The sequence below is a fragment of the Myotis davidii genome, unplaced genomic scaffold, assembly GCF_000327345.1.
Source record: "Myotis davidii unplaced genomic scaffold, ASM32734v1 scaffold168, whole genome shotgun sequence".
NCBI classification, from domain to species: domain Eukaryota; kingdom Metazoa; phylum Chordata; class Mammalia; order Chiroptera; family Vespertilionidae; genus Myotis; species Myotis davidii.
The window spans coordinates 3,887,792-3,902,430 of NW_006383016.1; the positions used below are offsets into that span (position 1 = coordinate 3,887,792).

Consider the following 14,639-nt stretch of genomic DNA (forward strand, 5'->3'; position numbering starts at 1 on the left):
CCTGGCAGCCGCCCGCCTCGCCAGCCTCGCTCCCCGGCCTGCTTCGCTCCACGGTGCGGCGGCCGAGGGCACTCGCCTCTTGGGGCTCCCCAGCGTCCTGAGCTTGGTCGTGGATTGTACTGATATTTCTTCAGCCCGGGCGCGCCGCCCTCCTTCGGTAAGGAAACTTGCCAGCCACCTTTTGCACACTTGTATGTTTCCTCCCCCGTCTCACAAACTAAACTACCAGTCTCCTGAGTCCGGACACTGATCGGAGGGGACTGTGAAGTTGTCTCTCCAAGTGTATGGGGTTGAGGTACACGAGGTTCCCAGGTGTTGCACTGCCCCTCAGGGTTTGAGTACTGGGATGGGGGCATTTAGAAATATTTTTAAGCTGCAGATGCAAAAGAGGTCCTTCCACAGGCAGGTAAAAGAATAGGTCTGAGTTCTGGTCATGCACATTCTACTCCCAAGAATCCTACAGGGTGAGGTCCCCCTTCTGGTCAAAGGAGACCAGCCAGGCAGGCCTGAACTGAAATGTGTCCAAGCTAAAGCCCTCTACCAACTTGCTAGCACGCCTCCCTATTCCATGTTCCTCCTTCCGCTCCTCTGTGAAACGTATCGCCTTGGGCTGTTAACTACCATCTGCCTTCCTCCACTAGAATAGAAAAGTAGCCATCTTATCCGTCTTGTTCATCACTCTATCATTAGTGTCAACCACCATGCCTGACACACACAGTAGGTATGGAAGAAATAGTTACTAAATGAGTGATGAAAACTTTTCTTTGAAATATGAAGAATGGTGATTTCATTGCTGGTTTTGATTTTCATGCTTATTTGTTTCCTATTGGGAAAATTAAATACCAATAACTACTATTGATTGAGCACCTAGTAAGAACTGGGGACTCTGTGTAGATTACCTCATTAAACATTATAGTAGCCTTACCAGTTTGGCTCAGTGGATAGAGCATCAGCCTTTGGACTGAAGGGTCCCAGGTTCAATTCTGGTCAAGGGCATGTACCTTGGTTGTGGGCACATCCTCAGTAGGGGGTGTGCAGGAGGCAGCTGATCGATGTTTCTCTCTCATCGATGTTTCTAGCTCTTTATCCCTCTCCCTTCCTCTCTATAAAAAAAAGTCAATAAAATATATTTTTAAAAAAATGACATTATAGTAGTCTTGTTAGCCAGCTAGGTGTTTCTAACTAGGTGGGAAATTGAGGCTCCAGCAGGTTAACCAGTTTTCCCAAGGTTATCCTGGCAGAACTAGAATTCCAGCTCATTTGCTCTCTCTTGTTCTGGGCCTCTTCTAAGAAACTGAAATGTGTTTTCTACCATTACTGTCAATAGGCATTTAGCTTTATTTGTAACAAAAGCTATTGCTTAGCCGAAAGAAGATTTGTTGTTTTCTCATTCAGATATCGTTTCAATAATAGTTAGTAGTTATTTCAGAGGCCAGATACTACTAGGTTGCCATAAGCCCATAATATCTCTTTTAATCTTGCAGATGAAGAAACTGCAGCTAAGCTTCAGGAACTTGCAGCATCCATTGAACTAGAGTCTGCTAATAGTCCTTCTAACTCTAAACCTTTAGCTCCTTCACTACACAGAAATGTGTCCTGCTCCCACTGCTTAATTAGAAGTTACTTCATTATGGTAGAGTTCGGTGATACAATATATTAGAATGAACTGAGGTTGGGCTACAGACTTTCTGCTGCCAATATCAAGTTTCTAATTGCACTACTTTCTGAATTATTGAGGCTCTTACTGCTATTGATTTTTGTGGCTGGGTTTATGGTTTGTGGGCCTGGAAGTGGAGGGACTTTAATATAGGAGGAAAGTAAATTCTTAAACCTAAATTTACTTTTACTTTCACCGACATCTAAAGAGAAATCCTATAGGTTTTGCCTGCTGTGCACCTGCAGCCCGAACTTGATTCAGCAACCGAGTTGCCTTTGCTCGGACATTCCTATTGCCTAGAAAGCTGGTTCATTGTGTCTTCCTGTAAAACCCACAGCTTTCAAGACTGAACTCATAAGCCACTTCCGCCAGAATAATCTCTCTGAGCTCAATCTCTCACAGCATTAAAAACACCACCACAAAAAACCCTGAGGTTCTCCAGCTCACTTTCTGACTCCTGAGTATGTTGGGATTTTTCCTTACCATCAGCACCTCGGTCCTTTCATATTCCCCCCATTACCTTACCAGAGTGTCTCCTGACTTATTTATTCAAATGTACTGCCTTCCTTTCTAGGTTGTAAATGCTTTGAAGGCAGGGCCGATACACATTTTCTGTTTCTATCCCTCACATCACTAAGCCTGGTATCCTATCCATAGTAGGTGCTCAGTTAAAAAAGAGAATCTGGCCGAAACCGGTTTGGCTCAGTGGATAGAGCGTCGGCCTGCGGACTGAAGGGTCCCGGGTTCGATTCCGGTCAAGGGCATGTGCCTGGGTTGCGGGCACATCCCCAGCGGGAGATGTGCAGGAGGCGGCTGATCGATGTCTCTCTCTCATCGATGTTTCTAACTATCTCTCTCCCTTCCTCTCTGTAAAAAATCAATAAAATATATTAAAAAAAAAAAAAAAGAGAATCTGAAACAACTTTATTTGGTTATATTCTTTTTAAAATATATATATTTTTATTGATTTCAGAGAGAAAGGGAGAGGTAGCGAGAGATAGAAATATCAATAATGAGAGAGAATCATTGATCCGCTCTCTCTTGTTCTGGGCCTCTTCCAAGAAACTGAAATGTGTTTTCTACCATTATGGTCAGAATAATCCTGCACGCCCCACACGGGATTGAGCCCACAACCCAGGCATATGGCCTGACAGGAATTTATTATAGGAGGAAAGGAGATTCTTTAACCTAAATTTAAGTTTACTTTCACCTAAATCGAAAGAGAATTCCTGTAGGTTTTGCCTGCTGTGCATAGGCAGCCCGAACTTGATTCAGCAACAGAGTTGCCTTTGCTCGGACATTCCTGTTGCCTAGAAAGCTGGTTCAATCGTGACTTCCTGGTTCACAGCTCTATGCTCAGCCACATATATATATTAATTGATTTTTAGATAGGAAGGGAGAGGAGGAGAGAGAGAAAAATCAGAGAGAATCTAACCGATAACCTGGGCATGTGCCCCGATTGGGAATTGAACGTGACCTCCTGGTTCATGGGTTGATGCTCAATCACTGAGCCACATCAGCTGGGCTACTTCTTTTTGAATCACAGTTTTTTAAAGATATAATTTACATTTCGTATAATTTACCCATTTAATGTAATTATGCAATTCAATGGTTTTTAGTATATTCAAAGTTGTGCAACCATCACTATAATTAATTTTAGAACATTTCATCATCCCCAAAAGAAATCTGCATCCATTAGCAGTCTCCCCCGCTCCCACAACTATTAATCTATTTCATAGATTAATAGATTTGCCTATTCTGTACATTTCATGTAAATGGAATAATGCAATTATCTTTCATTTAGCATGTTGTATTCAAGATTCTTACCTATTGTAGCATGAATCATTACTTCATTCCTTTATATAACACCTCATTGTATTTATACCATGATTTATTTATCTATGTGCTAATTGATGGAACTGTATTTTTTTTAAAAAAACTGGTATTTTTTTAAAGCTTCTCCAAATAGTCTTAATGTGCAGTCAGGAACTAAACATGAAAATTTTTTTGAGTGTTCTTTGTTGTGTCTTGGGGCTAGAACAGTGCCTGGCACAAAATAGATGTTTAATAAATATCAGAATGAATAAAGCACTTTACTGAAAGTATAACTCCCATTATGTTGGTGTCATAAAAAAATCATTAAAAAGAGATATTCATAGTTGATTGTTTAGATTTTGATTTGAACAAATCAACTGTTAACAAAATTATGAGATAACCAAGGAAATTTGAACATGGATAAAATGCTATGATTTCTAGGATTTGCTTCAAAATAATTTTGGGGTTAGAAAGAGTATAGAAGAAACACGGCTGTTGGGAAGTTAGTGATTATTAAGCAAGGTGATTAGTTCATGAGGTTTTTAATACTATTTTCTGTAGTATCTGCTGTCTACTGGGATGCCATTGGCCTCATATGGCTATTGAGTATTCAAAATGTGGCTAATCTTTTTTGAGATGTACTATACGGGTAAATACTAAGTTTCGAAGAGTTTGTACAAAAAAGAATAAAATTATCTCAATAATTTATCATTTATATGTTGAAATGATAATATTTTGGATACATCATAATATATAATTAAAAATAATTTTGCCTGTTTCCTTTTACTCTTTTTAATTGGCTACTTAAATAAAATTACACATTTGGCTCCTATTACGTTTCTGCTGAATAGTGCTGCTGAAAGTATAACTTTTGTATATACTGGGAAATTTTTTATAATAAGTTAAAAATATCAAAGACATCTGAATTTTCAAAAACTAGAATAAAATATTTTCTGTAAAAGATTTCTCTTATATGTAAAGACTGGGAAATATGGATGCCTTCAAAGATGATCCTTTGTAGAAGCTGTAGCAGACAGGCTGTAGTCCAGTGTCATCCTGGGCTTACGTCATCCATGTGAGCATTAAAAAATTCTTCTATAATCAGTGGAACCGCAGCATGAGGAAGTAGAAGAATTTCTCCTTTAGCTAGTCATCTGATTCTTTTGTCTTGTATTTGGTGAAACATTTTCTTCTTCATCTTGGAAAAATTTAGAAAATGCAACGGTAATTTCATTGTTCTTAATCACATTGTTTATACCCTAAAATTGAATTTTCCTTGTACTGGCTTTATAATCACTCTGAGTAAATCTGTTTGTTTGGAGCCAGTCAGTGATTGTTTCTAGACTCTTGGGGTATGAGTGCGATATATTTCTTAAATAATAACAATAATATGTGGATGTTAAGCTGAGAAACAAATTGATTTCATATCAAATTTCTTTAGATGAACATCATGTCACAAAATAATAACCAAGATAATACACCCAGTTCTGAGAGGTGTGGGCTAGACAACCCCAGAGGATGTTCTTTCTCATTCGTGATTTCAGGAGAGAGTGGACTTGAATTGAAAAATCGCTTGAATGTAAAGTAGAAAAAAATTAAATTGCAACAAGCAGCCCAACAAGAGATCTGTGGGTCAAACACTTTTCTCAATATAACATGTATTAGAAAGTGGTACTATAATTAAAGATTGCTGTACTTGTTTTCTGTCTTGATATCAAATGTAATATAAGAAATTTAAAGTTACAGTTTGAATCTTATAAAACAAATGAGAGGCCCAGTGCACGAATTCGTGCATGGGTGGGGTCCAGCCAGCCTGGCCCCAATTGGGGTGGATCAGGGCTGGGCCTGTTGGGAGGAGGAGATAGTGGGAGGTTGGCTGGCTGGCCTGCCCCTGTCCAGGCTGATCAGGGCCTGACTGGCTGGGGGTAGGGGCCACGGGTGATTGGTCAGCAGAGCCTACCCCCAATTGGGGTTGGGGGACTGATTGGGGGGCCAGTGACATGGGAGAGGGGCATTGGGTGGTTGGCCAGTTGGTCCTGCCCTTGATCAGGGTGGGGGGGGGTGATCGAAAAACTGTAAGTTGGAGCGGCATAACCAACACCTTGGTCCTTGATCAGGGTGGGAGAATCCGGTAGTGGGCAGTCCTTATTAAACGATACTTTTGAGAACAGTAACTGGGAAGAACGGGAAAAGAGCAGGTTTGAGCAGAGGAATAAGTAAAGCTGCAATGCTGGCCAGGGATCAGCCTCAGCTAACCATGTAGAGAGCTCTTGGGTCAAGGTGCGTTAAAGGAGACATATGTACCTGATCTGGCCGGTTCACTGGCCACAGTGGGCGTCATAGCGACCAGTCGTTATGGTCATTACGGTGTTATGGTCACTGGTATTTATATATATATATAATTTTCTTTTATATATATATATATTTTTTTTTTCTCTTTTTTTTCTTTTCTCCAAATTATTTGTGGTGAGCAGTGATCTGAAATGTTTAGAAGCAAATATTTTTTAAATATTTTTCTCTTCTCACAAACATGATTAAACTTGAAGGAAATACTTCCCTGGGATGAATGCATTCAGTAGGATGTTTGTTCAGACATTAAATAAGTACTGACTGAGCACGCACACTGTGTGCCAGGCACCATGCTGGGTACAGGGCACCTGGAGGTGAAGTAGATAGATGTGGAACCTCCCTTCAAGGAGATTACAGTTTAGAAGGGGGTACAGATACTAAACAGTCACAGAGAATTCAATTAGAATGGAGATATGTGGATCAAAGTGAATGGGTCTGCATTTTAATTGGGACCCTGGAGAGAAAAGTTCCTTTTTTCTCTGGGTCATGATTCAGGCTATTAATGGTCTGAAGTAGAGGAGGAAAGAGAATGTGGCTTGGGAATTCTCGGAGGAGCATGACATGGGAAGGTCCCATCCTTTTGTTTCTGCTGATTGTAGGAGGTCAAGTGGCAGGGAGGAGGTGGAGGGGTTTACCTCCTCTTCCTCAAGGTAATTACTATGGTGCTACATGTAGGTTTATTTGCTGTGGGCAGTTTAATCCAAAGTTGTGTTTTTAGTACCTTGGTAACAAACTGAGTAAGTTCTAACAACCTGTTCTCCAGCATAACCATGAAAGTATCTTAAGATAACTCGCTGGGGCCCTGGCCGGGTAGCTCAGTTGGTCAGAGTGTCCTCCCCATATGCCAAGGTTTCGGGTTCCATCTCCTGTCAGGGCACATACAAGATTCATTCAATGAATGTCTAAATCAGGGGTCCTCAAACTTTTTAAACAGGGGGCCAGTTCACTGTCCCTCAGATCGTTGGAGGGCCGGGCTACAGTTTAAAAAAAAACTATGAACAAATTCCTGTGCACACTGCACATACCTTATTTTGAAGTAAAAAAACAAAACGGGAACAAATACAGTATTTGTATTTGCATGTGGTCTGCGGGCCGTAGTTTGAGGACCCCTGGGTTAGTGTATGTAGAATGAACTCCTTTGGAGCTTGTTGGAGGCATTAGGGAATGGGGAACCATCCCGCCTTTAAAGTGACTGCAGAACAATGACAGTCTTTGCTCTTTGGTTGTCCAACATCCATTTACCCTTCCAGGTTCCATTTGAGGACACTCCTTGCCTTGGGATATGATCTGTTGGGACCAGAACGAGGGCCCCATTCTCCGTGGCCATGGGTGGCCCTGTGAGCCTCTTGCAGGGCCTGGGTTCAATGCTGAGGGTCATGCAGATTCTGCTGCCTAGGGTGCGTCCTGACCAGACTGTTCCTGTTCAGTCCACGTTGTTGTGGTCTGGCTTCCGGTCTCCTGAAGCTGTGCCACCGCTTGCTTCTCCAGCCTCCCTTCAGTTCTTCAAACTGTTATTTTCCAATGCATTTTCTCTGGTTTTATTTGCCAGATTGGTTTCTGTTGCTTCTACCCAAAGAACCTCTTGACTATCAGAGGCCTAGAGAGGCTTAAGTAGTTTACCCACTGTCACAAAAGGAACAAGAGCCGGAGCTGGGGTGGAGGCTGGCCATTTGGCCTTTACTGCCAAGTGTTGACTAAAAGGCCCTCCTGTGTGGTGGGAAGCACAGGACTGGGAGTCAGAGAGTAAGAATGTGGATCCAATCCCAGCCGTGCCTCTGCCTCTGCCTCTATGGCGATAGGAGCACAGAGAGAGCGACTGGAGCTGTTTTTGCAGGGAAGTGGGCATTTGCGCCAAGCCTTGAAGGACACGGAAGGTTGAGACGAGGGAAGGGAGTGGAGGCTAGGTAGAAAGCACAGTGCAGGCAGAGGATGCAGGATGAACCAATGCATAGCATTTTAAGGAATGATGAACCCTTCAGTTTGTTGAGGACTCTTTAAAAAATTGATTTGAGAGAGAGAGGAAGGAGAGAGAGAGTGAAACATCAGTTTGTTGTTCCACTTATTTATACGTATATTCACTGGTTGATTCTTGTATGTACCCTGACTGGGGATTGAACCTACAGCCTTGGCGTATGGGGATGATGCTGTAAGCAGCTGAGCCACACCGCCAGGGCCAAGAAGGACGCTTTTAAATGGTAAATTTCCTGAGTCTGTGTGTCCAATGATGATTATTTAGTGGTGTGTGTGTGTTTTTTTATAAAGCCTGTGTTCTGGCTACAAACCTGTTGAGAAACAGCTAGCTCAGACATTTCTAACATTTACTGTCCCATAACTTCAAAAATCACTACTCACACAGAAAATATTTCTACCGATAGCAGATATTTGTGTCGAAGAAGAACAATTGAATATTTTCTCCAACAAGTAGCCTTTGTTTTCACACTGCTTGGTGTAATTATTACAGATTTACAGACAAAGGCTTTGCGCCCAGGAAGCAGTGTTGTTATTCCCATTTCAATGTCACCCACTCAGGCTTGTTTTGGAAATATTTCCTGAGGCGATGCGGACCTGCAAGGAAAGAAGTTGCGCACCGAGAGCCAGCTGAGACTCTCAGTACATTCATCTAGTCCGGTCAAGGACAGCAGAGTGTTGAACAGTTCAGTCATCACTGAATGGATCACCCAGTTCTAGACATGACATCAGCCTCATAAAGCCAAGAGAAATGGCAGGTGACCGGAGACTCTTCAAGGCATTAGCTATTTCTGATTTGATCTTACTCACACAGTCTGTGACCGTCTTCCAGCACACTTCATTGTTTTTAGTTATAATACCAGCAATATCACAGTTTTCTCTGACTTCACACCTGAGTTTAGATATCATGTCACACACTGAGGGAGAAAGAAATGTGGTATGAGGATCCTCTAGTAATACCTGCCTCCGCCGGGGGTTCCCAGCCTGGGGAACATAGCCAGGAGCCCCCCAAGGGCGTTGCAAGAAGCTGGGGTCCAGGTGGATCCCTCCCCCATGCCCTGCTGAGGCCCAACTGCCTGAAGGTCCCCAAAGGGGCCTGCAGGTGCAGCGAGCCCCTAGCCACTCCACAGCCCTGACTTCCGGCGCCCTCGCTTAGTGAGTTGCCTTTTTGACTCAAGCGGAATTTGCCTATTTTGGTGGCGTATCGTTCATCTTCTTTTCACTTTATCTGTCAGTAAATTATGGGCTGGAAGCTCTATTTTCCTGAAGATGGTGAATAGGGAATAAAGAGAGTGGAGGTAAATAAATAAATGATTGTTGACATATTTTATGTGCATGATTTATGTATGACTTATGCTAAGAAGTAATATTCCTCTTATAACACACACATAAATCCCGACTTTATGCTTTAGAGAGACATTGTGCTTGTATCAGCAGTCCTTTTACCATGGAAATACCCGTGTTGCACAAACAGGCGAAAATTTCACCCTAGCTTTTCAACAGTCTTTCTTTAGACTACAACAATAGTCCTAAGTTCGTTGTATGTGTGCCATTAGGAATAACAGCAACAATGAGGAGTCAGATAGGAAAAGAATAACTGTGGCCTAAACATGGTTCAGAAAAAGGACAGCATAACTTCTTCATGCCGACCAGCTCATACTCCTTGTAATTCCTGTTTTTCTAGTTTGATCCCAGGCCAAAATGGCATTCCAATTTGCTTGTTACTTTCAGACCTGGAAGCCTCTTTTGTACTCTGGCATGAGCAAGTCTTATTTTCATATAGTATGCGTGCTGGTAGATGTACCTGGGTGTAGATGTTTATGAGATAGCTGCCTCTCCTGATCCACAGATTAAGACACCTTTGTCTTGACAAATGCCGGGAGACCAGAAGGACAGGATGCTAGAATCTGGGTCTTTGTAAATGTGTGCTGTGTGCTTCTGAGAGATGCCCCGATTTTCCCTCATTGCTAAGAGCTTCACAGATTAGTTGGGCAAAATAACCATGTTCTTGGACTTGCACTAGGTAGTTCCTCATGCAGAGGTTCAGCGCGTCATGAATTTCCTCACATCCCCGAGGGGAGTACTGTTTCTCCTCTTCTCTCTCAAAGGAGTCGTGTAGCATTAGCCAAGTGGTACTAAATGGGAAGGGGCCCTGGAGGAAATGAGAGCCATGTGATTGCTAGCTGGGCGGGGAGCCAGCTGGAGGAGCGTGGCCTGGTGAGTGGGACTCACAGTTATCACGGTCCATGACCGGTTTCTCTGGGGTAGTGGTCTCAACGTCAGCAGCATCAGAATGACCTTCAGGGCTTGTAAAACCACAGATTCCTGGGTCCCACCCCAGAGTTTCTGATTTGGTGGATCTGGTGGGTCCCGTGATTCTGTGTGCCTAACAAGTTCTCAGGTGATGGGGATGCTGCTGGTCCAGGTACCCCTTTGAAAATCCAGGTGCTGGTTCAGTAGGCAAAAGACTCTGAGTCTCCACCAGCCCCGAGCCCGCTCTGATTTAGGGGAAGAACTAGAGAATTTGGTTATCGTAACGCCCATATTTCATATAGCATGTCCATGTTTGTAAATCACTTTAATTTACTTTGCTTCTCACAAAACCAAACCAAGCCTTGTGGGTAGGCAGGATAGGTATGGACCTTGTTGCAAGGTGGGGAGATTCAGACTGAAGACCTTGGGTCAGGAAGTGACTTACCCAAGGGGCAAACAGCAGAGCTGAGATTTGTACCTGGATTTTCTTCTGTGACCTTAGTTAGCCCTCGTGTTCCCTGTCTTTACCGTTAGTGAAAAGCTTGGAGAGCATGTACTCTGATAACACGCAAAGTTTGTGTTAATCATTCTTCATACTAAAACAGCTTTTCACTTTAGAGCAGTTTTAGACCCACAGAAAGGCTGTGAAGATAGTACAGAGCGTTCCCCACTTTGTTTCTCCTTACATTAGTAAGGTACATTTGTCATAATTAGATGAACCAACGCTAATATATTACTACTAGTGGCCTGGTGCATGGATTCGTGCACATTGAAAGGAAATTAATTAGAAGAAATATTTTAATATCGCTATTTGCCCTTTCTCTAATAGAGATGAAAGAAAATTAGTAAAATGTATATGAAAATAATATATAAATTGATTAATAAACAATAACAACATGCTATAACAACAAAGATATAATATAAAAACAACAAAAACATTATATAAAAACAACATTGATAAAAACAGTGACTGATAAATTGATTAAACTTATTCTAATATCTCCCTGAACACCACATTAAGAGTGAAAACACTTTCAGAGTGCTTGACTATTTTCCGTTTTGATGAAGTACTTACAACTTTAATGTTATATGCTCTTTGAACTCGAGAGAAAGCAACATGTACTAACCATGTCCGAAAACGGGTTCAGGTAGGAATATTCCTACTATGTCTAGAGTTTGTCCTTGTGATTTATTAATAGTCATCGCAAATGCTGGCATCAAGGAAACTGTCTTCGAATTAATTTAAATGGGAGGCTAGTGTCAGACAGGGCCAAATCAATTCTTGGAATCAGAACAACTTCTCCTTCTGCAGATCCTGTTAATACTTCAGCTTCGATTAAGTTAGGTTGCAATCTTTTGATAATAAATCTAGTGCCATTACAAAGACCCCATTTACTATTAAGATTTCTCAGTAGCATGATGATTGCACCTACATATTCTGTCTACCACGCTGCTTTCTTTCAGCTTCAGAATGTCAACAAAAACAACCAAATTCACAATTGACAATGACAGATTGAAACACACGTGTACAGTTGGCACCAGTGAGAGCTTTTATATGTAATGAGCATGCGCGAGTCAGTGTTTACTGGTTGGTCAGACGGTCGGGCGTACAGATGTATGGTCGGTCACTTAGCCTTTTATATATATAGATCAGCGAAAGCCTATACTTTATTTAGATTTTCTTAGTTTTTACCTAATGTCCCTTTCCTATTCCAGGATCCCATTCAGGCTTCAACATTGTTTAGTCATCATATCTCATCAGGCTCTTTTTGGCTGTCACAGTTTCTCAGGTTTTCATTGTTTTTGATGACCCTTGATAGTTTGTAGAATATCCCTCAGTTGGAATTTGTCTGATATTTTTCTCATGACTAGAATAGGATTATGGGGCCCTGGCCAGGTAGCTCAGTTGGCTGGAGAGTCCTCCCTATATGCCAAGGTTGTAGGTTCCATCCCCGGTCAGGGCACATACAAGTGTCAACCAATGAATGCATGAATAGGTGGAGCAACATGTTGATGTTCCTCTCTCTCCCTTCCTTTCTCTCTGTCCAAAATCAGTAATAATAATAAAAAAAAAATGAGGGTTAAGGATTTTGGGGAGGAAGACCACAGAGGTAAAGTGCCATTCTCATCACATCATGTTGAGGGTACATACTGTTAACATGCCTTATCACTGCCGATGTTGACCTTGATCCCCGGCCGAGGCAGTGTTGGTCAGGTTTCTGCACTGTCAGGTTATCTTTTCCCAGCCCACTATGTGCAGCCCACACCAAAGGGTTGGGAAGTTACGTTCCATTTCCTCAAGGGGCAGAGTATCTACATAACTTATTATGTAGGTTTGTCTATCCTCCTCTGTATATTTATTCAATCAGTCAATGTATCAGTATGGATATTTATGTGGGTTATAATCCAATAGCCTTTTATTTATTTCAGTGCTGTAGTTCTTCCAGATTTGACTAGCAGGAGCTTCTTCAGTTGACTCCTGTGTCCCTTTGACATAGCCCAGTATTGTCAGTGTTTGAAGCACCTGTACATCCTTACTTTCTGGCACAAGAAGATGCTTTAGAGCAGTGGTTCTCAACCTTCCTAATGCCGCGACCCTTTAATACAGTTCCTCATGTTGTGGTGACCCCCACCATAAAATTATTTTCTTTTTAAATATATTTTATTGATGTTTTACAGAGAGGAAGGGAGAGCCATAGAGAGTTAGAAACATCGATAAGCGAGAAACATCGACCAGCCGCCTCCTGCACACCCCCCACCGGGGATGTGCCCGCAGCCAAGGCACATGCCCCTGACCGGAATCGAACCTGGGACCCTTCAGTCCGCAGGCCAACGCTCTATCCACTGAGCCAAACCGGTTAGGGCCATAAAATTATTTTCGTTGCTACTTCATAACTGTAATGTTGCTACTGTTATGAATCGTAATGTAAATATCTGACATGCAGGATGTATTTAGGCGACCCCTGTGAAAGGGTCGTTCGACCCCCAGGTTGAGAACTGCTGCTTTAGAGTCTCATCTTGTGTAATTCCTGTCTGAGCCCTAGAATCATATTTTTAATATTGGTCTGCAGCCACTGAATTGATTTCACCGTCCACTACCTGAGTCACCTCCCACAGTGAAAAACACTAACCTGTCACCTGTTAAAAATAAGGAAATTGGCACCTTGAAGGGTGAAATGGTTTATGCAAAGTCACATGTAGTTGTTAGCAAAGCTGGGGCCATGACCCCGTCCATGTCTTGGTCCCTGGACTTGTAGTATGCTGTCAAATTCTGCCATTCGAACCTGGTTCCGCATACTCCCCTCACCCACACCGTGTGCCTAGGCAATCAGATGTGAATTCAACTGGATATGCTGCTGTCTACTCAGGACGAATACAGCAAAAAGGGACAAAGACTGCTGGCCAGAGTCCTACAGTAAGTCCGTGTTTTCCTATCAGAATGTGGCTTTGTAATGGTAAGTGAGTGAAAAACCCACAGAAGTGACTGCAGACATCTGCATGTTGTAACTGAGGTTTCACCACATGCCTGGCCTCTGTTTTGTTGGGAAAGGGCCAGGAGGGAGACTTGTAGAATCCACACACCTTTTATTTGGGGTTTCTTCCTTTCCATGGGGGAGGCAGAATGGTTCATTCAAACTCTTATGAACTTCTGGGATCCTCCACAAGACAGAGCTGGACAGACAAGGCCTAAACGACCTGTGTAAGGATCTGGTGTGCCTAGTCAATTACACCAAGAAGCTCATTTTCTTTTGTGGGAGGAAATAATTCAGTCATCGGCAGATGCAGGGAATAACAAAGGACAAACTTATTTCATATTTACTTCTTAGATGTTCCATTTCAAAATATATTTTTTGATCTGTTAATAATTGAAGGTGGGTGCTCTGGCTGAAGAATTACTCCTTAAAGGGGTTTAAAGGAATAAACCTCTTTAAAGGAAGCAGTGATATATTAAGATATTTTGTTTGCAAATAACGGAAACCTATCCAGCTTCAGGACTATTTAAAAGAAAATTTTATTGGCTTTTGTTGCAAAATGTCTATTAGTAGGCCTACCTTCAGGCATGGCTGGATCTAGGTGTTCAACTCATGTCATCAGGGCCTTGTGTCTCATCATCTCCTGGCTTGTTTTCATCTGGTTTCCTTCTCAGGCAAGCTTTCTCTGTGTGGTTACCTGTCATAAGCTATAGGCCTCTTTCCTACTATTCTGCAGATGCTGTTGCCTCTGATTGTCCCTGTCTTTGGTCATGCCCCTAACCCTGAACCAATAACTGGGGACAGAATCATAGGGGCCATCACTGGCCAGGCCAGGGTCGGGAAGGGATGGTTTCTCACAGGAAGATTGAGTGGCAGAAGGATGAGTTGGCTGGACAAAAATAATGGATGTCGTTCCTTTGCAGTGTTGTGAACACTCAGAGTCAATGCTGATGAGTGAGTAAATGCTCAGCTCTAAAGCTATCCATGCATTTGTTTATTTAGTCCCTCCCCAAGCCACTCATTTATTTTGTGAGTTCTTCTAGAGCAGTGATGGCGACCTTTTGAGCTCGGCATGTCAGCATTTTGAAAAACCCTAACTTAACTCTGGTGCCGTGTCACATATA

The 14,639-nt window shown here is 42.4% G+C and overlaps 1 protein-coding gene across 5 annotated transcripts in view; it reads left to right on the forward strand.

Moving 5' to 3' along the window:
* Positions 1 to 14,639, forward strand: part of OSBPL3 (oxysterol binding protein like 3) — a 146,236-nt gene that overhangs the window by 3,672 nt on the left and 127,925 nt on the right. The gene's annotated exons all lie outside the window — the stretch shown is intronic.